Source organism: Anomaloglossus baeobatrachus, chromosome 4 (genome assembly GCF_048569485.1).
Source record: "Anomaloglossus baeobatrachus isolate aAnoBae1 chromosome 4, aAnoBae1.hap1, whole genome shotgun sequence".
NCBI classification, from domain to species: Eukaryota; Metazoa; Chordata; class Amphibia; order Anura; family Aromobatidae; genus Anomaloglossus; species Anomaloglossus baeobatrachus.
In genome coordinates, this window is record NC_134356.1 from 314,681,273 (window position 1) to 314,703,364 (window position 22,092).

Consider the following 22,092-nt stretch of genomic DNA (forward strand, 5'->3'; position numbering starts at 1 on the left):
GCTGAGTGACGAGGCGTCAGCGTATGCCGGCTCCCTGCACATGTGTACCGGGAGCCGGTGTACGCTGGAGCGGGCGATGCGTGCGGAGGGCCGGGGCGAGCGGCTAATCCATGCGGGGGGTGGGGCCAGGCCGAGGCAAGCGGCCAATCTGTGGGGGGGGCGGGGACAGGCCGAGCCCAGCAACCAATCCGACAGTTATCACTCTAACGACACTGTCACGGTGACACTGTCACACACGTTCCACATGGAGGCCCACTTTTTGCTACTGAAGTGGTGTTCCACAGAGCAACTGAACCGGGTGTGTTGCAGCTGAAACGCCACCATTGCTGCTGCTGTTCACACTGAATAAAAAAAAAAGGTTTATATGTATGTTTGTGAGTTCATTCAGGAACCACCAAAAACTAACCTCAAAGAGGTTATAAATTCCCCAGAAAATCAACAATGATTTTAAGCAAAATAAGTCTCTTTATTGAAAAAAATAACATAAATTAAAACACACTTTAAAGTAATCAGAGAATGATAAACAAAGGAAGATGATTGATCACTAAATAAATTCTACGAAAGCTTACACAATCAAGGGTTACATAAGCTACTTTTAGGAAGTCTGAATATGACTAATGGTTGACATAATCAACTATATGTATTTAAAACTTTTAAATGAATAGTATCTTATGAGATGGTAACCTTATCTATGCCAATATATATATATATATATATATATATATATATATATATATATATATATATATATATATATATATATAAAATAAACATATGCATCCTGTTATACACCCTCTATGAAATTAAATATACAAAAAAAAGGTTTACAGAAAAAATTGAGCCAGCAATGCTATACATTTCAATGCCTTGCATAAAGAGTTGCTGCATAAAGGGTTGCTGAATTGTTTTTACACAAGTAAAAGCTGTGAGTAAGATACAGAATTAAATACTTAACAAAGCTAAATGCTCAGGTGCTGCAGTTCTCATTAAGGCAGCTTTAGGCTATGTCCGCACGTTGCTTTTTACCTGCTTTTTACCTGCTTTTTTGCTGCTTTTTCAACTGCAGCGTTTAATGCCAAAATGGTTGTGTTCTGCTTTTCAAGCAAAGTCTATGGGAATTTGGGTTTCTTGTCCGCACTATGCTGTTCAAACTGCAGCCTTTTTGTTGCAGAACTTTGGTCAAAAACTCAGCTTTGCAGTGCAAAACCCAAATGGCAAAAACAATTCACATGTCAATTGTTTTTGCCATTTGGGTTTTGCACTGCAAAGCTGAGTTTTTGACCAAAGTTCTGCAACAAAAAGGCTGCAGTTTGAACTGCAAAGTGCGGACAAGAAAACCAAATTCCCATAGACTTTGCTTGAAAAGCAGAACACAACCATTTTGGCATTAAACGCTGCAGTTGAAAAAGCAGCAAAAAAGCAGGTAAAAAGCAGGTAAAAAGCAATGTGCGGACATAGCCTAAGAGAAAACAACCATGCAGACGACATTGATTAACTTTTGCACAGTGTGGACAAAAAGAGACCCACTAATAGATTAAAGTGCTCGTGCATTTAACAAAACAACATGTTGTTGCAGAGGTATTTGTATAAAATATGTGATCCCTGCTGACAAATTGAAGTTCTGTTACACGAATGGGAGACTAGCATACAGTAGCAATACAATAGCAGAATATAATCACAAACTTATCCTATTTTGTCAAAGTGCTACTTTCAATATTTTGAATGATAATGGTCATATAGATCAAGACTTGTAATATTCTGCTCTACACAGCGGGAAGGCAGAAGTTATGCTGTAGTGCAGACAAGCAAGCAGCAACAGGATGAGAACGCCAAAAGCGCACACAGCCAGCCCACACTTTCTGCAGCAGCCCTGACAGACCCAGACTGTTAAACCCTGGATCCACGCAGGTTCAAAAGTACCGAAGTGCCAGGCCCAGAATTCTCAGGGAACGCCAGGTAATGATCTGGAAACTCGGGTAATAAAATAAAAAATATAAGAATAAAACAGGCACGCTATACTTACCGGTCTCAGGCGTGGCTGTAGGTGCTTCCTGGGCCGCTCATTCTACTTCTGGGGCCACTCATTATCCTTCAAACATATGCCGTGCTTCTAGTGCCCATTGTCAGTCTAAGTGTCTCTGATTGGTTGCATCAGATGCGCCCCCAGCCTGTGACAGCATGTCTGACTGCTTTGAATCACACATACTGTATGTGTCTCTATTGGTGTAAAAATAAATTAAAACATTTTTTTTACAAGGTTGCCCCATATTATGATACCCAGCACAGATAAAGCATACAGCTACAGGCTTCAGCCCCAGCCGTGTTCTTATCTTGGCTGGGTATAAAAATAAGAGAAACCGCATGCAGCTTTTTTTTTATTATTTACATAAATCATTTTTATAAAACAGCATGCAGTTCCCCCCAGTTTTGATACCCAGCCATGATAAAGCACAACAGCTGGAGGCTGGTACTCTCAGGCTGGAGATACCAATGCTTATTAGGTCCACCCAGCTTAAAAATCACAGCCTGCAGCTGCCCAGGATTGCTACATCCATTAGATGCGACAATTCCAGAACTTACCAGGCTCTTCCCGATTGCCCTGGTGCAGTGGCAATCAGGGTAATAAGAGGTTAATCACAGCTCACATAGAATCACTGATTGGTCTCTTGCTTCTACGGAACACAGTTATTATAAGCATTACCTGGTCTTTTGTGGTATTTCCTAGGTATGCTATACATGGTCCTTCTTTTGTCCATTTTTTCTTTTATTTTCTCTCTTTTAATTATTCCCTTTCTTCCACATTTATCATAGAATCAAAGAATGGTAGTCGACTACGTTCGGGTGTCCGCCTGCAGAAAACGTATATGTGCAAAAATGGTGCAAGACAGAGCACACGTTAATGGAATCTGCTCCATTACAGTCAATAGACCTGTCGGTGTATGCGTTCGAAACACGTTTTGCGGGGCGGGGGAGGGGCGGTGGCCCCGACGGGACCACTGAATGTAAGTGAAAGTGCAATGTGAAAGGGGCCTAACTGATTTTTTGATAATTCCGTACTTAATCATTTTTTTCAATGAGGATGTTATATTATGCTTTATCGAACGAATTACTGAAGTCAAGGTACACTATATCCACAGCGTTCTCCTGGTCCAAGAATTCAGTGACTTTGTTAAAGAATTAAATCAGGTTTGTCTGACAAGATTTATTGGTCAGAAAGTCGTGCTGGCTCTGGTTAATTAATGCCTTCACATCCAGGTACCTAATTAACTGTTCCTTGACAATTTGCTTGAATATTTTATTTGTTATCAAGGTCAGGCTTACTGCTTACTCCTCATTTTTTTGTTATCATTTTTAGTTATTTATGCTGCCATTAAACTTTTTTTAATATATTTTTTGTCCTTATACTTCTAATTTTCCTATTCATATTTCTAACATTAGGTCATATTTGTCCTTTTTTTAATTTTTTGATGTTTCATGGTACTTTGAAATTGTCTTTACATTATAGCTCGAGCCTTAAAATATATTCTAATATACCTGCATTTAACTGATGATGGGACTCTTGTCATGTTTCCGTTCTGTTTAGGACACACCTTTGCTGTCTTAGTCTGGTGCTACTTTTTATCCACCTCCTGTGATGCAATAAGCACCATGGTTCTCTTCCTCCCTATACTCTATTTATATCCCTGTCATTTTGGCTCAAAATTCATTTGACTGCCTTTGAACCATTGGGATTACCATCCCCTTTACCCCTGACAATGTGATCCTTGTCAGTAAGTAATATGTGCCACTTTAGGATCTTTGTTGAAAAACTCCCTCGCCATACCCCTTTACTCCCAATGATGAGATTTGTGTTATTGAGCTGTCAGTAACATTCTAGGGACGCTATGGTAATGCCTCTCTCTGCCACTCAACAGTCTCTGGCACACTCCCACCTTCACGTACTTCGTTACTTTGCCTCCCGGTGACGCGGTCTGCGTAACCAGGTAGTACATTCTGCCTTGCACCTCCTGGCATGACCCTCTTCACTTGCTCCTTTAGAATGCCTTCTGGTGATGCACTCTGAGTCATTGGATGTATTGTTCTGCCCACAAGCCTCTGCCATGCCCCAATACATGACAAAACATCAGCTAGAAGACTTGTTCACATGTTTCACTTTTTTAGGTGAACCCTGCCTGCACAAATGGTTATCATTAATTTCTCTGTTGGTTCTTTTTCTCTAATTTAGTGCATCAGTGTTATCCATACACATTGACATTTGCCTCCAATACATTTAAATGGCTCCTCCTCTCCAAACATACACCATGTGTACATACAACACATGTTCAAGTTCCTGCCAATATCCAGCCATTGAAGAGGAGAGGACCAACATTCCACAGGCCACAGTCAACAACCTGATTAACTCTATGCAAAGGAGATGGTTGTGTGAGAGGACTGATGAGTCAGCTGCAGTGTTATGTGAGAAGGCTGATGATCCTGATGAGCCAGGAACAATCTCCCCACCCAGCCACCAGGGGGGGGGGGTCTGTGCAGCCTGGAAGAGGAACTAAAGAAGGGACTCAGAGAGAAGAGACTAAAGAGAGAGGTGGCTGCTTGTGTCCTTGTTGGTGCTTGCAGAACTGGAGTGAGAGAGAGAGGGACTACTGACTGCTGTACGAACAGAGTTAACTCAGATGCTTGTGAGTGGATATAAGTGGCTGCCAGAGAGAGACAACGGCTATAGAAGCAAACTCGGAGGATATCTTCATCTGAGGTCTTGCTATCAGATTGTGACTTTAGCCCTGAGGAGAACTGTCCCTGGTGATTGTCAGTGCCATACAGAACTGTTGCAGAGCTGGACACAGAACAGATATCCCTTTGCCCGGAGACCCCCCTGGAGATAATTACGTGTAAGGCCTAAGCCACATGGCAAGAAAAACAGTCGGACCTCAGTGGCAGGGACACACGCATGACACTGGGCTCTGCTGTACTGCCAGCGTGAGCCGAGTGTCATGCGAGGGGATCGCAGTAATACCCGTGTGGCCCCAGCCTTACAGTGAGTCCTGACTTCAGGCCTGGCCTATATCTTTTTGTTTTTTGCGGACAAGTGTGCACACTGACTCAACAGTGGTTTTGGCACCAGACCAGGTCTAATATATACTATGCAGGCACCATTGCTGCAGTACTATTTGTGTATCTCTGCTAGCAAAGGGTAAACCCCGAGTTACTTTCCTGTGTTGCTTATATGTGTGGGGAAGGGCGGGGAATTAGAGTTTCTGCTAAGATTGTTAAATGGTATCCTGGTCCAGGGACAGCTGATTCATACAACCAGTGATTTACACCTTGTAGTGTTTACAGATGTTCCTGGTTAGATAAACTGTTCCTGTTGGTTCCTGTCTTATTTCAGTCAGTCCTTATCCCAGCATGCTGATCCCGGTTCAGTAACCGGGTGTCTGTACATTCCTTAGTGTTTATATTTGCTTTACATCCCCGTTGCCTTTATCGGATTATGAAAAGTTTGCATGTAAACGTAGTCTGGTCTCGTTCCTCGTTCGTGACCCGCTGTATCCTGGGAGAAACCTCTCGATTCCACATTTTGGCATAGTCAGCAGGATACAGCATAATCATTGACAGGAGTGAGGAGGGAACCGGTCTCTCTGTATCAGCAGCACTACTGGCAGTAGCGAATCTGCCCGTTGTGGCTATGGCTCCTGGAGGAAATGTGCCGGTGGGGGCGCTTTTTACGACATCTGCCCAAATATGACGGGAAATATATTATGTTACTGGACTGAACAGAAAGGTTGCGGAGTGCATTGAAAATGTGTAATTTAGCTCCCAAACTGAGGGCTGAGGTAGCGTTGAATGCTTTAGAGGGAGATGCCAGATGGACTGTAGTGGTACACCCAGAGTCAGAGAGGGACACATTAGAGAAGGTTCTGAAATTGCTAGAAGAGAACCTGGGAGGCCACTCCAGAGTGGCGCAATTGCATGCCCTTCTCTTTAATTGTCCTCAGTGAGAGCACGAGTCCCAGATGCAGTACTCCACCACCCTGCAGGAAACTCTGAATGAAGTACAGCGCTTGGATCCAGAGGCCATGGGGGCATTCCTGGATTTGAACCGGTTATTACGGGACCAGTTCATTGCTGGGCTGGCCAACAGATTCCTCCAAGATAAACTACAGGAACTGGTCCAGTCCACGCCAGAAATGACCTTCTGGGATGTTTATTGGGCCGCCCTTGAGAGGGAGGAGGAGTCTATGCCTGTGGTTGAGAAGGCCGTAGATAGTGCCCAAATGGCTGGAAGCACGGGTCCCGCTTCCGACACTGGAACTCTGATTTCCTTCATTGTCAGACAGGGTCATATTTCTAATACAAACCCTCATTTGGGGAAATAGATAGCGGAGGACATCATGAGTCTATGTGCTTTCAGATAACGGTATCAGTATCAATCTGGCCCTGGATATGGCCGTCAAAATCCATCATTAATTAAGCAGGTAAAAAGGCTGGAGATGATTCCAGGAGTGAGATTTGTATTGGATTGGAAGCTGCTGCTGTGAACCTACAATATGCAATCAAAGGAGCTCTCAATGGAAGAGAAACAGATCATTATTAGGCTGAAAAAAAGAAATCCATCAGAAAGAAACCAGAAATGTTAGGAGTGGCCAAATCAACAGTTTGGTACATTCTACAAAAAAGAGCGCACTGGTGAGCTTGGGAACTCAAAAAGGTCTGGAAGTCTACAGAAGACAACAGTGGTGAATGATAGCAGAATCCTATCCATGGTGAAGAAAAACCCCTTGACAATCATAACATCCACCCAAGTGAATAACACTCCGGGAAGTAGGTGTTTCAGTATCTAAGTCTACCATAAGGAGAAGACTTTATAACAGCTAATAACACGCCCGCACCAGGGCCTGGGGTGACTCATTACAGGGCAACGGTTCTGCTCCTGGGGTGCTGCAGTGGCGTAGCTCGGCTCCGTGAACCCGGCGGTGTCGTTAAAGAAATAGGAAGGGGATGATGACAGTGTATTCGTGACGGCACCTGTGGTATGCGGCGGCATGTTAGGTGCCACCACCGTGTAATGGGGACCTCTGGGGCAGATGATGACGCAGCTTAGATGGTGCAGCTCTCCACAGGGAGAGCTGGGCCCCAGGGCAGGTGGGTGAGGTAGTAGTCTATGATTATGGGCGCAGGCGAATAACACAGCGACACAGGGATGCAGTCTCAAAGTTTTTACTCACTGTAGCAGGTTCAAAGGTAACATGACAGGCCAGTGATCACCTTTGGAGTGCTGGGTTCTACTATGATGGTCTCCAGTCGATCTCGGGTAGTTCGGAGGTCGAGTTCGGTGCTTCTTTCTTAAGTGTACCTTTCCTGGTTGTCTTTCTGCACTTGCTCTGCCCTCCTGCCTTGCGCCCTTGCTCACTGAACCCTGTGCCAGTGCCCGTAGGCCCTATTGGGTGGCGTGAAGCTCTATCCCTTAATCCTTTTGGGTCACCTTCCAGCAAATTTGTCTGCGGATGTGGCTTCGGTGCTTGAAGTCACCTCAGCCACTGGTTTTATTAGTGGAGTACGTAGGTTCTTCTTCTCTAGCCTAGGGACCAGTCCCCATGTTGCGACTAAACATGAGCAGTGTTGAACTGTTCGCCAATCTCAAATTCAACCTGTTTTAGGAGATATTCGAGTTGTTCAACGAACGAGAACAATTAGCTTCAAATTCGACAGTTCGAGGTTATGTTCGATAACGGTTCGATCACCAAAAGCGTAACTGGCAGTGGCTTGTCACAGTAATACTGTCACTCAATGTTAATAATAATATCCAAATTCAGTGTATAGTGTGTGGGGGGGCGGGGTTTAGATCAGTGCTGCTGAAATAATAGCGATCTCCTTTTGTTTTTCCTAACCGCATGTACAGGGTGGCGGTGCAGGCTGTCAGCCAATCACACACACACACACAAACATGCAGCAAAGTGCATTTTTTGCACACAAGCAAGGGCATGTGTGATTGGCTGTGCATGTCACTCACATGTCCTTGCCCTATAAGACCCGGACATTTTCCCCATCGCCGCCATTACCTTAGTGCTGCAGTTGTGTGTCAGTCACCGCTACTGCTTCTGTGGGTGCTATAAAGTGTAATAGAGAGATAGGTTTAGGGAGTATGGACTAGCTGTAATTTCAGCCCTTTCGAGGGCTAGGTTAGAGCAGTTCCTAGCAATTTTTGCTAGGCAGGTCTGTGCTAGTGCTGTGCAAGTGTTTTTCACATCATCTGGCCAAATCTAGCTCAGGCAATCCTTTTGGGCAAGTAGTGTAGCACTGTTGTGAAGAAAGCTACACTACCTGTCTTCAGTAGCCATTTTTTTACTGCAGCTAGCCCAGGCATGCCTTGGGAATAGTAGCAGTGTCTGGTAGTCAACGGTGTAGCACTGCTGTCAAGAAAGCTACCCCACCTCTCCATCTGTAGTAGCCAATTTTCTGTAAAGTAAGCTACACCGCCTGTCTATTCAGTAGCCAATTTTTTACTGCAGCTAGCCCAGGCAATACTTTGGGCATAGTACCACTGTTTGGCCACTCCACTCTGCTCGATTTCCATCCTAATTTATTTTGCCAACAACTGCAGCATTGCCAAATTGTTCACATACAAAATGAGTGGCAAAAGGCCAGATGTTAGTGGAAAGGGGAACAGGCGTGTTGGAAATGGAAAAAAGTTTGTGTCCGAGGAGTAGGTGGTAAAGCAACAGTAACATCTGCTGAAGAAAGACCATCTTCCAGGAAAAGTAAGATGTCTACTTCTTTCCATGGATAATCTTATATGATCCCTTTCTTATGGACACGACCATCGCTACCAAATGTAGATGAGGCACAAAAATAGCAGGTGCTTGAATGGATCTTAAGTGCTCCATCAAGTGGCTTCTCCTCCACCTCAACTTCAACATTCCAAATAATCCAGTTCTCTGAGGTGTCACCCCAATCGCACTTGCTTCCTACCAGCTCTCAAGTCTCTTCACCAACCATCCTGCTGAGTATGGGGTAACAGAGATGGTTGAGTCAGCAGAGCTGTTCAGTCACACTGTAGCCTGGGAATCAGAGTTCTGCTCCAAAGCTGCAGTGAGTCCAGACAAGAAAAGGATCTGCACTGAGGCCCAGAAGCTTTGTGAGTTGGATACAGGCTCAGATGAAGAAGGTTCTGAGCATAATGTAGACCCTCATTCCCAAACTGTAACTCCTCTTGGTGGAGACAATAAGAAACATGCTAATGAGACTCAGATACCTGATTGGAACGACAACTTTACTATTCAGTTAGGGCAGGAAGAGGTTTGCTCTGAGAATGAAGGGAGTGAGAACACACAGGGTGATGATGAAGTTGGAGATCCCACTTACTGTCAACCCCCAGTCAGCCAGTCAATGATGTCAACAGAGGAGGTGGAGGAGGATGCTACTGATGACGAGGTTAGGTTGCACCTTCCTGGACAGAGACGGAGTACTGGAAGCACATCAACAACTGCATCCTCAGCCACAACTCTGCCTCTGAGCATAAGTCGTGGTGGCTCTGCAGGTCGCATGGGCTCTAAGCCTTGCCTAGCCTGGGCCTTTTTTGACATTGCAAAGGATCACCTAACTCATGTCATCTGTAAGATTTGTCACCAATCTCTAAGGAGAGGCCAAAAACTCACTAGTTTGAGTACTTCGTTCATGAACCGTCACATGAATATGAAGCATAAGTCGCAGTGGGAAGCTCACTGTGCTACAATGTGGCCTAGCGGGGTGGGCCAACCACCGTCTGCCCCATCAAGTGCATCCGCATGCTCTTCATCCTCTGTGACTGTGGGAACAGCAGTCACACATGCTTTTGGATGCAGACCTTCCACCTCTTTACCTGCAACAGACAGTGTGATTGGCAGGTCATAAGTTGTTTTTGAAGTTTAAACAGCTGCTGGTGTTGAGCTTTCTAAGATATTGAGAGCACCACCTTTGGATGAAGGCAACATTATATTTCCGCCTGCACCTTCCTCACAGACCAGCAGTTTGCCAGGGACACCCTACTCAATGCCGTCTCAGTACAGCCAGCCCTCGGTCCCTCAGATGTGGACAAGTAAAAGACCATTTCCTCCTAGCCATGACAAAGATAAGAGGTTGAATTTCACCATCTGCAAGCTGTTGGCTACAGAAATGCTGTCTTTCCACCTGGTGGGCACAGAGGATTTTTGAGACCTTATGTCCGTCGCAGTGCCCCAGTACCAGATGCCCAGTCGCCACTACTTCTCCAAGAAAGGTGTGCCTGCGCTACACCAGCATGTCGCACACAACATCACCGCTTCCTTGAGAAACTCTTTGTGCGACTGGGTGCATTTCACCACCAATACTTGGACCAGTAAGCATAGACAGGGGCATTACATGTCGCTGAATAGGCACTGGGTAACTATGGTGAGAGATGGAGAAGGGTCTGCTGTACAAGTCTTGCCATCTCCTCTAGTTGTGTGTCAATCCTCTGTATGTAGAAGTTCCTCCACTGCTTCTGTCTCCTCAACCTCGTCTCGTTCCTCCACCTCCGCCCAAAGCCTGTCTGGTTAGGCCACCTGTGTTGTAACTGCGCACAAGGAATCCCCCACACTTCCCTACTATGCTGGCAGCAGAGCTCAAGGGCATCAGGCAGTCTTTACTTTGAAATATTTAAGAAATGTGAGTCACACAGCTGAGGAGTTGTGTTCAGCTCTGGAGACCGAGTTTCATCAATGGTTGTCTCCACTCAACCTGCAGCCAGGGAAGGCCGTGTGCAACAATGCTGCAAACCTGGGTGCGGACCTATGCCAAGGCAATGTGACACACGTGCCTTGTATGGCTCACGTGTTGAACCTGGCTGTCCAGTAATTTTTTACCCACTATCCCGGCCTAGATGGGCTTCTGCAGAGGGCACGGTCGCTGTGTGCTCACTTCCGACGTTCACACCCCGCGGCACAACGACTTGCATCACTCCAAAAGTCTTTCGGCCTGCTGGTTCACCGGCTGAAATGCGATGTGCTGACAAGCAGGAATTCGACTCTGCACATGTTGCAGCAACTGTGGCAGCACCGCCGAGCCCTTGTGCAATATGTTATGAAATATAGCCTGGGCCAACGAGATCCAGAGGTGGGGCAGATCACGCTGCTAGAGTGGTCTCAGATCAAGGACCTATGCACCCTTCTGCACAGTTTTGAAATGGCAACGAAGATGTTTAGCGCTGACGATGCCATTATCAGCATGACTATTCGGATCATCTTCATGCTGGAGCACACTCTAAACAGTATTCTGAGTCAGTTCGTGGGACAAGAGGAAGGGGAGGAAGTACAGAAGGAGTCATATGCAAAGCATGATTCTCACCTCACCGCCACCAACACAACAAGAACTTGGTCCTCCTGGATGCGCAAGACACATGAGCGCCTTCTTGCTGCACTACCTACAACATGACTCTCGGATTGTCAGAATTCGAAGTAATGCTGACTATTTGGTTGCCACACTCTTAGATCCCCGGTACAAGACAAAATTTGGCGAAATAATTCTTGCCATAGAAAGGGACGCACATATGCAGGAGTATCAGCAGAAGCTGTTACAGAATCTTAGATTGGCTTTTCCACAAAACACCAGTGGTGCACAGAGTGAATCTCACAGTTCTAACTTGCCAACCATGGGGCTGTCGAGTCATCATTCAAACTGTACCAGTCACACCGTATCTGGTGGTAACAGCAATTTTATGGAATCGTTTCATGAATTTTTTAGATCATCCTTTGCAAGGCCACAAGACACAAGAAGTCTGACACATAGTCAAAGCCTGGAGAGGATGATACATGAGTATCTCTAAGTGAATATCGATGCCATGATTGTGCAACTGGAGCCTTGCTCATTTTGGGATTCCAATCTGGAAAAATGGCCTGAGCTCGCCACTTATGCCTTGGATATCTTGTCGTGTCCCACAGCCAGCGTTCTCTCAGAACGTGTCTTCAGTGCTGCTGGGTGTGTGCTGACAGATAAGCGCACGCGTCTGTCCAGTGACAATGTGGACAAACTAACGTTCACCAAGATGAACAAGTCATGGATCCGCAAGGACTTTTCTACCCGTGTCATCCTGGGGAGACTAAAGGCTTGTGGATTTTTTAATGCGTTTCATGAAAATAACCATTTTAACTCTGGTAAGGTTTTAATATTAGAGAGTGTAGGTACTATCCCAACTGGGTACACCTTGACGTTTGGTGGGATAGCTTTATGCTTTTTTTTATCAAAAACAGTGTTTACTAAGTACCCTATGTTTATATGCACTATGCTTTTATTTAGTTACAGCAGGGTATGTTTTCACATTTTTTTTTCCTTGGTTTCTCTTTGTCTCATGGCCAGTGTGAACATGGTCTCACAAGTACCATGTATACCATCTCATACTACGGCTCACTTTTTTGTTTTTATGTGTTCCCACTCCTAAGACTCCACCCCTCCAGCCTGGCTTCGGGTATAATCACGCCCTTGCCATGTCTGATGAGGTGTTTCTGAGCCTGGTGTTGTGCTTTTGTGTGAACCGGTGATGACCTCCTCCTTACCCAGGATGGAATACCACACCTCTGGATGAGGTGCAGTACCTCTGTGGCGACTGAAGCCTCAGGGGCGCCACATTAACACAGAGGGTTCACCACACGATGCAAATTATTAAAGGGAACCAAACATCAGGATTTTTGTATATAAGGTAAAGCCAGTGCAGTACTGGCACTATCAGGCACATTGTGTACATACCATTAGGGGGCAGCTCAGATGTTTAGGCTGTGAAATCCAAGTTTATAAAGTTTGAACATTCATGCACTTTTTGATTGACGTGTGCACCTCTGCTGATAGTGTCCGGGCGGGTTATGCACGTGGATTCCCGCCCCCCACTGCCTGTTCCTCCCTCTCACTGGCTGCATGTCAATTTCTCTCTTCAGAAACATGGCGCCGGAGTTGGCGCCTGCACATAGCGCTTATCTCCGGCGCCATGTTTCTGAAGCCCGCAGTACCTAGTACTGTGCATGAGAGGGCGGCGCATGAGCCTTCACTTCTTCAGATCCCGTTGTGACCGCGGGAGCACGGGTGGTCACAACAGGACTGGAGAACAGCTGATCGGAGGACGCGATTAGCTGCAGCTACGATAACGTGCCGCCTCAGGACACCGGGGCAGCACAGCAGCCGCCTAGGACACCGTGACGCCACAGGACGAAGAGGAAAAAGCCGACAGCAGCCTGCCAGTGACATCGGGGGTCAGGTGAGGTGATTTCACAATGGACTCACATGATTCCATGACAGCAGTGCTGCAAGACCCGATTACGGGTAGTGATATCACGCAGCACTGTCATCACGGGGTCAGGTAAATGAAATTACTAGCACCTGTGATGTCATTGCCCCAGCAGGCGCACACACATTCACACACACTGCCGTGTGTGCGCCCCTGCGTTGACCTGGGCTCACCTTCTGAGTGCCAGGTCACTGCAGGAAAGCACTCACAGCTGTGTGTGTGTGTGTATAACGTGTGTGTGTTTAACATGTGTGTGTGTGTATGTAACGTGTGTGTGTATAACGTGTGTGTCTGTATATAACGTGTGTGTATGTGTATAACGTGTGTGTGTGTGTATAACGTATGTGTGTATAACGTGTGTGTGCATAACGTGTGTGTGTTTATAACGTGTGTGTGTGTATAATGTGTGTGTGTATAACGTGTGTGTATAATGTGTGTGTGTATAGTGTGTGTATAATGTGTGTATAATGTGTGTGCGTGTATATGTGTGTATAATGTGTGTGTGTATAATGTGTGTGTGTATAACATGTGTATGTGTGTGTGTGTGGTGTGTGTGTGGTGTGTGTATATGTGTGTGTGTGTGTATAATGTGTGTGTATATAAATGTGTGTGTGTGTGTGTGTGTGTGTGTGTGCGAGCGCACACGCCTCTCTGCTGGGGCAATGATGTCACAGGTGGAAGTGAGGGGCTGCTCTCACAATCAATGGGGGACTTTTAGTTCTGCATTGAACATGACAGGGAGTATGGGATCAAACCCAGACTTGGATTGCGGCGGACCTGGATTATGGATGTCACAGGGAATAAAATTGGAAAAGATGGCGTCTATTGTGTTCTAATTAGAGTTGAGCGCGGTTCGCAGTTCGCGGTTCTTCAGTTCGCGGTTCGAGTGATTTTGGGGGGCGTTCTAGATCGAACTAGAACTCGAGCTTTTTGCTAGAAGCTCGACAGTTCGAGTTACGTTCGAGAGCGGTTCTATCAGCAAAAGCAGGGCTTTCTACAGCTACAATGGGCAGGGAACCATCGCTGGCAGCCTGCGATAAGCTGGTAACCAAGATAAACATCGGGTATCCAAGCAAAGTGCTTTGGTTAGTAACCCGATATTTATCCTAGTTACGTGTGCAGGGAGCGGACACTTCACCACTCAGCTCGGTCCGCCCCCCTCCTGCACATGGCATGTACACACACACACACACTCACACACACACACTCACCTGTCCCCAGCCATGCAGTCCACGACACTGACATTCTCAGCGCCACATGGCCCCGCTAGGCTCAACCAACTTTGCACTCCGCCGCCAGCACACATGGCCCCGCTAGGCTCCACCCGCTTCACACTCTGCCGCCCGCACACATGGCCCCGCTAGGCTCCGACCACCTGGCACTCTGCACACATGGCCCCGCTAGGCTCCGCCCACCTGGCACTCTGCACACATGGTCCCTCTAGGCTCTGCCCACCTGGCACTCTGCACACATGGTCCCGCTAGGCTCCGCCCACCTGGCACTCTGCACACATGGCCCCGCTAAGCTCCGCCCACCTGGCACTCTGCACACATTACCCCACTAGGCTCCGCCCACCTGGCACTCTGCACACATTACTCCGCTAGGCTCCGCCCACCTGCATTCTGCACACATTACCCCGCTAGGCTCCGCCCACCTGGCACTCTGCACACATGGTCCCGCTAGGCTCCGCCCACCTGGAACTCTGCACACATGGTCCTGCTAGGCTCCGCCCACCTGGCACTCTGCACACATTACTCCACTAGGCTCCACCCACCTGGCACTCTGCACATATTACCCCACTAGGCTCCGCCCACCTGGCACTCTGCACACATTACCCCGCTAGGCTCCGCCCATCTGGCACTCTGCACACATGGTTCCGCTAGGCTCCGCCCACCTGCACTCTGCACACATTACCCCACTAGGCTCCGCCCACCTGGCACTCTGCACACATTACCTCGCTAGGCTCTGCCCACCTGGCACTCTGCACACATTACCCCGCTAGGCTCCGCCCACCTGGCACTCTGCACACATTACCCACTAGGCTCCGCCCACCTCACACTCGGCACACATGGCCCCGCTCGGCTTACTTGCGGTGATGAAGTCCCGCCCTCCCGACCTCAGCGCTGTCACTGTCCTCCATGGCCGCCGCTTGTCACATCACCTTCTCTCGTTTCCGACCAGAGACTGTGACTAGCGGTAACATCACGGGCCGCTAGCAATACTTGGCTGTGAAGGTCATTGAAGTCAGTGACAGTTGCTGTCAGCAGTGCAGGAGATCAGAGCAGGTAATGTACCTCACTGACAGCAGCACTTGTCATCCCCTGCAGTGTCCTGGGCTATTGATGTTAGCTCAGGTCACTGCATTGCTCTCCCAGCCAAAGGGGAACATCCTGCTCTTCATTGACTGGGACAGTGTGGATCGTCATGGGAACCCCTTGGATTACAGCAAACCTGGATTTGTTTTTCTTTCTAATAAATTGATGAAAGAGGGAATGTGTTGGGCAGTGTTTTTTCAAATAAAAATGTGTTTGTCGTCTATTTTTTTTTTTTTATTACTGACTGGGTTGGTGATGTCGGTTATCTGATAGACGCATGACATCACTAACCCCAGGGCTTGATGCCATGTGACATTACACATTTGGTATTAACCCCATATATTACCCCGTTTGCCACCGCACCAGGGCACGGGATGAGCTGGGGCGAAGCACCAGGATTGGCACATCTAATGGACGCACCACTTCTGGGGCGGCTGCGGCCTGCTATTTTTAGGCTGGGGAGAGTCCAATAACCATGGACCTCCCTAGTCTGAGATATCAGACCCCAGCTGTCTGCTTTACCTTGGCTGGTGATCCAATTTTGGGGGGGACCCCTACGTGTTTTTTTTTTAATTATTTATTTAATTTAAAATAACAGCGTGGGGTGCCCTCAGTTTTGGATTACCAGCCAATGTGAAGCTGCCAGCTGTGGTCTGCAGGCTGCAGCTGTCTACTTTACCCTAGCTGGCTACAAAAATAGGGGGAACCCCACGTCATTTTTTTTTTTCATTTTTTTGGCTACATACAAGGCTAAGCACCCCTTAGTGCCACATGAAAGGCACCAAAGGGTGCAAAATTACAAAATGCAGGAGAGTGGGACATTATGTGTCTTTCTGCCATTATAATGACAGAAAAGACTGATATGAAGTGTACAAGCACAAGAAAATCACCAGAGCGCTCTACGCTGTGAAAAGCAGTAGAAAATGGCACTGGAGTGAAAATATGACCACCTCATGTAGGTTGAAGCTATGGATCTGTACCGCCCTGGGGGCTCGGCTGCTCTCCGCCGAGCTACTCAGATCCGAGCTCAGGTTGTCGGTGACTCGAGTGCCTCCGGAAAGGGGGGCCACGTCGCTCTGGAAAGGGGGGGTTGGTTGTTTGGTTTGGGGTGGACCGGTTTCACGGCCGGAGCCGCGGTGACCGGTAACAGTTCGTGACGCCACCCACGGGTCGTGGTGAGGTGTTGGGCACCACTGCTGCGGTGAGGGTGCGGGGGCTCGTCCGGGATTGGTGGTGGGTCGCAGCTAGGTGTTGACTCCTCCGTGGGTAGGGGGTTTGTTGGTCCCGGGGCCAGGTGGCAGGAGCGGGGGGTTGCAGGACGTAGGGGCTCGCTTGCAGCGTGGTGCCTGATGGCACTGGTTTACTCACGATTAAACCACACAGAGTCAATGGTAAACCAAGTTCGGTGTAGATCGGTGCCCGCAGCCAGCTGCGTGTTTCTCCAGTGAGGTTGGTGATGTCGCCTTTCTCCTGCACCTTTAAATTTGCTATAGTGACTCTTATGCTTCAGCAATGGTAGTCCGCTCCCTGGCTTTTGGGTACCGGAGGAGCCCTTTTGCCCACAGGCGCTGGCCCTTTGGATCTCTGACCCTTGGCGGTGGCTCTTATCCGGAATCGGTGGGCTGTTGCCGTCTATCGGGACTTTGGGTGGGAATGAACCCCTGAGGTCCAGACCGCAATCAGTAGATTTGTCAGAGCCCGGTTGCTTCTGGGCTAGACGGGGTCTGAGTACCCTGCCTGGTGCTCCGGTTGACTTATTAGCTCCCCGGTTCGGGTCCGAAGGGTCACCACCCTCTTCTCGATCCCTACGGTTCCGCAGTTCAGTCCCTGACCGGACTCCTGCAGACGGCCACCACCGTCTGCCTGCCTGACCATTCCAAGGGGTCCTAGGCTCCGTCCTAGGCCCCTGACACTCAGCTCGCCACTTTTACTCCTTTCACTACTCCTCTCCCCACTCGACTCACTTGTCCTTTCCCTGCCTCAGGCCAGCAGACTCCTCGGAGGGTGTGCCTATCCGCCTGGCTCCGCCCACCTGGTGTGCCTTGCTAGACCTGAGGGAGGCGGTCAGGACTTGTTGGCTGCTGGTGCCTCACTGGGGTAGGGGTGTGTGTGGTGTTGTGTGTTGTTACCTATAACCCCTGGGGGTCCAGGGCATCACAGATCCTGGGTAAATTTATGTATTTTCCCTCTTTCAGTTTTTTTGCAGTACGCAAACAAACCGAAGGCACACGGATGACATAAGGACCATATATGGAACAGAAATGGATGCCACACGGATGCACCCGTAAAAAAAACAGTTTTTTGCGGACCGCGGTCGTGTGAATGTAGCCTTATTCTGATCTGCCGTTTATAAACAGCAGGCAGAAATAAGTGAATAGCGCTCCCCAGCGTCAGAAAATCTCCCGGGTTTCAGGGGGTAGCTAAGACTCTGGAGATCATGATTTTGGCAGTTTTTTCCGGTCCCCGCTCATGTGATCACGTTACAGTAAATGACAGCGTCGGTAAAAAATTATTTATCTCCCATCTGGCATGAACAAACATGATAAATCTCCTCCCCGGTCCCCTCCGGTCCCCCGGTGTCGCCAAAGTGCCCCCCCTGACCCCCTCCCGGAAATCCAAGATGGCCACGCGCTCAGCAGCGCGCCGGCCGCATTCACCCCACTCCTCTGATTTCTGTCGCATGTGCCATGACACATGCGACAGAAAACTCCTCCCCAGGCCCTGCCAGGTCACCCCCTATAACCCCACCGGTGTTCCCCGGTGTCCCACGGTACCTGTGCAGCGTTGAGCCCCCGCGGCCCTCTCCTTCACAATAGACGCTGCCGCATGCACAGAGCGGCTGTCAGCTCAGCTTCCTGTGTTCAGACACAGTGAGTGGTGGTTAAGCATCTGTAAGCTAAATGGGCGGCACGGTGGCTCAGTGGTTAGCACTGCAGTCTTGCAGCGCTGAGGTCCTGGGTTCAATTCCCACCCAGGACACCATCTGCAATGAGTTTGTATGTTCTCCCCGTGTTTGCGTGGGTTTCTTCCGGGTACTCTGGTTTCCTCCCACACTCCAAAGACATACAGATAGGGAATTTAGATTGTGAGCCCCAATGGGGACAGTGTTCCCAATCTATGCAAAGCGCTATGGAATTAATATCGCTATATAAATGAATAAATTATTATTATTACTGCAATGCCCTGCTCATGAGTTAAGGAACATAGTTGATCAGGAAAGCTATATACTACATTTCCAAATGGAGGTGTTTGATTTTATAGTTGCCCTGCTGAACGACTACCAAACATGAGACTCCGTTATACGCCACAAGAAAACACATCTAAATAGAGAGCTCTGTTGTTTAGTATTCATTCAGCGGGATAACTGGACTTAAAGGGGTATTCCATCTCCAAGATCCTATCCCCAATATATAGTAGGTGGAATAGCAATAATATCAGTAAATACCAATATTTAGAAATGTAGAATAGTTCTCCTGATTAGGTATGCCCTTACCTCATGAGCAGGGCATTGCAGCTTTGGTAGCAACCGTTACGACATGGACTCTGCTGCTGTGGACCCGGGGAGAGTGGGTGCAGATTCATTGCACCCACACTCCTCACATGGAGGGTCTGCACTCCTAGAAAATGGGGGATACGTTCCCTGAGTGTCTCCCTGCATATTCTAGATGGTCCAGAGTCGTCGTGGGACCCCCTTATTTTTTTTCTTACAATAAATTGGTGAAAGAGGGAATGTTTTGGGGACTGTTTTTTCAAATATATTTTTTTTGTCGATTTTTTTGTTAGTACTGACAGTTTATGATGTCAGGTATCTGATAGACGCCATGACATCACAAACTGCTGGTCTTGATGTCAGGTGACTTTACAGCTAGTATCAACCCCATTTATTACCCCGTTTGCCACTGCACCAGGGCATGGGATGAGCTGGGGTGAAGCGCCAGGATTGGCGCATCTAGGGGATGCGCCACGTCTGGGATGCCTGCGGCCTGCTATTTTTAGGCTGTGAAGGCCCAATAACTATGGACCTTCCCACCCTGAGAATACCAGACCACAGCTGTCCGCTTTACCTTGGCTGGTGATCCAATTTGGAGGGAACCCTACTTTTTTTTTGTGTAATTATTAACATTATAAAATAATTATAAAAAAAAGAGCCTGGGGTGACCTCCACATTGGATCCCCAACCACGGTAAAGCTGCCAGCTGTGGTTTTCAGGCTACAGCCGTCTGCTTTACCCTAGCTGGCTATCAAAAATGGGGGGATCCAACGTCATTTTTTTTTTAACTATTTTTTAAATAGAAAAAATGAATGGGCTTCCCTGTATTTTGATTGCCAGCCAAGGTAACGCCAGGCAGATGGGGGTGGCAACCCGTAGCTGTCTGCTTTATCTGCACTGAGAATCAAAAATACCGCGGAGCGCTACGTCATTTTTTTAATGATTTATTTTTACAGCACTGTCATGTCAGGCAATCAAAATACAAGGAAGCCCTTTTTGTTTTTTGTTATTTAAATAAATAATTTAAAAAAAAACCATGGGCTCCCGCTACATTTTTTGTATTGCTAGCTAAGGGTAGTCCAAGCAGCTACTGGCTGCTGACCCCCACTGCTTGGTGTTACCTTCACTGGCAATGGAAAATCCAGGGAAGCATTTTTTTTTTGCCAAAAAAACTACAAAAAAAAAGACGTGCGCTTCGCCATATTTTTGTATGCTAGCCAGGTACAGCAGGCAGGTACGGGCTGCCTCCAACCCCCAGCTGCCTATTTGTACCCGGCTGGGAACTAAAACTATAGGGAAGCCCTTTTTTTACTTAACTCATGAATTTTATGAAATAATTAAAAAAAAAAAAACAATGTAGGCTTCGCCCCATTTTTGTGTCCAGCTGGGTACAGCTAGGCAGCTGGGGATTGGATCCGCAGCACAGGTTAGCCCGAAGTTTCTGGGCCCCTCTGCTGCGAATTGCAGTCCGCAGCCGCCCCAGAAAATGGCGCTCTCATAGAAGCGCCATCATCTGGCGCTGTATCCATTTCTTCCAACAGCCCTGAAGCCGGGTGGCTTGTTGGGTAATCATGAGTTAATACTGGCTTTGTTTTACTAGCTAGTATTAAGTCAGAGATTCGTAATGTCAGGCATGTTTGACCCGGCCATTAAGAATCTCCAATAAAGGGTTAAAAAAGAACACCACACAGAAAAAAAATACTTTAATAGAAATAAATACGCAGACACACTTAGAGACTCCATCTTTATTACCCCCTCTCAGCCCTCCACGATCCATGGTCTTCTGTCTTCTTTCCCCTTCAACATATGCAGCTCTGTCTGCTCCATCAGACAGCACAGCTGCATGGGAGAAAGGACGCTGTGCTCCGTCCAGAAATCACTCTGTGAGAGTGACCACAGGCTCCCGGCTGTAAGCGGTGGCGCGGGTTGCCATAGCAACGCTGCTCCGATTACGTGATTCCTGTGCCGCTGCGTGCTGGTAGCGGGACGTCCCCGTCACCGCTACCAAGCGTGTTGCTATGGCAACGGTGATCTCCGTTATTGACCGGCTGTGTCAGCCGGTCAGGAGCCGGCATCTGCGGACGCTGGTAACTACAGTAAACATCGGGTAACCAAGAAGCCCTTTCCTTGGTTTCCCGATATTTACCTACGTTACCAGCGTCCGCCGCTCTCACGCTGTCAGTGCCGGCTCCCTGCTCCCTGCACACATAGCCAGACTACACATCGGGTTAAATTACCCCGATGTGTACTCTGGCTAGGAGTGCAGAAAGCCAGCGCTAAGTGGTGTGCGCTGGTAACCAAGGTAAATATCGGGTTGGTTACCCGATATTTACCTTAGTTACCAGGCGCAGCATCGCTTTCACGCGTGCTGCTGGCTGGGGGATGGTCACTGGTTGCTGGTGAGATCTGCTTGTGTGACAGCTCACCAGCAACCCGTGTAGCAACGCTCCAGTGATCCCTGCCAGGTCAGGTTGCTGGTGGGATCGCTGGAGCGTCGCTTAGTGTGACGGTACCTTAAGGGAACGGGGAAGCAGAGCGGGGAGTCGACCGTGTGCTAGAGCATGTCGCCGGTACACGGCGATACACAAACGTGCACCGTGTAACAGAGAGATGCAATGACAGGTCCTAGCATGACGCATCATAGTCATGTGACCAGTCTGTAGCCAATGAGATAATAGACACGTGACTGGTCAAATGGCTATTTTGACGTCATGATAGGTCCTGCATCACTGCTGGTGTTCCCGGAGGACGCAGCGATTACTGATGGAAAAGCTGCAGGAGACAGAGTGCAGGACACATCCCGGGGACAGGTAAGTGTTATGGCAATGTTTATTAACTGTATGTGTACATTTATAATGCGTTTTTATGTTTGTGATTGCCTCCCATTGTTTCCTACTGGTTCGAGTGGTTCGCCGAATCGGTTAACCGAACCGAACTAGAACCAGACCTCGGTTCGGCGAACCGAGCTCGAGCCGAACCGCGACTGGTTCGCTCATCTCTAGTTCGAATTTCTATTTTTATGTCTT